This window comes from Corvus brachyrhynchos, unplaced genomic scaffold (genome assembly GCF_000691975.1).
Source record: "Corvus brachyrhynchos isolate BGI_N302 unplaced genomic scaffold, ASM69197v1 C11786051, whole genome shotgun sequence".
NCBI classification, from domain to species: domain Eukaryota; kingdom Metazoa; phylum Chordata; class Aves; order Passeriformes; family Corvidae; genus Corvus; species Corvus brachyrhynchos.
In genome coordinates, this window is record NW_008245555.1 from 1 (window position 1) to 1,027 (window position 1,027).

General features: G+C 57.6%; 1 long non-coding RNA gene across 1 annotated transcript; it reads right to left on the bottom strand.

The window, feature by feature from the left end:
* Positions 1-172: 172 nt before the first annotated feature.
* On the bottom strand, positions 173-1,021 carry LOC108449428. The gene is made up of 2 exons (XR_001865592.1): positions 872-1,021; positions 173-412 (listed from the first exon to the last, which is right to left on the bottom strand). It is a non-coding gene; the product is annotated as an uncharacterized LOC108449428 (long non-coding RNA).
* Positions 1,022-1,027: the final 6 nt, after the last annotated feature.

The window sequence follows — 1,027 nt, forward strand, 5'->3', positions numbered from 1 at the left end:
GTCCCAGGCTCTGGCAGGGCTGTCAGGGTTCAGAGCCAGCCCCTCGCTGTGCAGGGGAGCGGCAGCAAGGCTGGAAACACTGCCTGCTGCAATCCCTTCCTGGAGCACGGCAAATCCCCCGGTGCTGGGAAGGTACCTCAGCCACAACACACACCAAGCACCACCACACACGCACGTGTGCAACACACTTTTATTAAAACTTTCAAGGAATTTATTGCTCAAGGAGATCCAAATCTTTTAAAGGCGCAGCTGGGGGCCTGCGGGGGCTTTCCAGAGCTTGACATGGGAAGATAGGCTGCTTGGAAAGAAGAAAAACTGCTTGGCTTTTGGGTTGGTGACCTAGAGTTCTTCCTTTGGAGAGCATGGCATCGGCTGCTGCTCGCAGGGCAGAGTCAGGCCTTTTGTTTTCACCCTGCAAAGACAAACGTTTGATGTCCCAGAAGCATCGAGGCTGCCTTCTAAGGGACAACCACGAGGCAGGGACAGCCAAGGGCTTCTCCTGGGCAGGGAGAGGCAAGGGTCTCCCTGGACTGTGCCAGGGAGTTTGCCTGCAGCAAGTTCTGCTCCTGAGCAAACCCAACCCTCTCCGCTGCTCCTTTCTGTCTCTGGCCACTGCTGCCAGTGGACACAAGTGTTGTTCTTGCCACAGAGCAGTCACCTTCCTGCATGGCCCCTGAGGCCCTCAGCCTTGACCCCTACCCCAGCAGGTCCTGACTCTTCCCACCACATTGGGGATTGATCCCTTCCCCACATTTAGGGGAGATTTGGACCAGTGAGGAGTTAAAGAACTGGTTTGGCTTTAGAGCAAGCCCAGGGTACAACCCCGTATTCCCACCCAGCACAGCCCAGCTCCCCTGCCCTCCCCACTCACCGACTGTGAGAGCGAAGGCAAAAGCCACGCTCTTGGTAATCCCCACTGCACCGATGGACACCGGCATACCACCTGCCACGGCTGCAGGGAGGACAGAGCAGCATTAGGGTGCTCTCTGTGACCCACTCCTCCCCCCGCCACCAGCACCAGAACCGG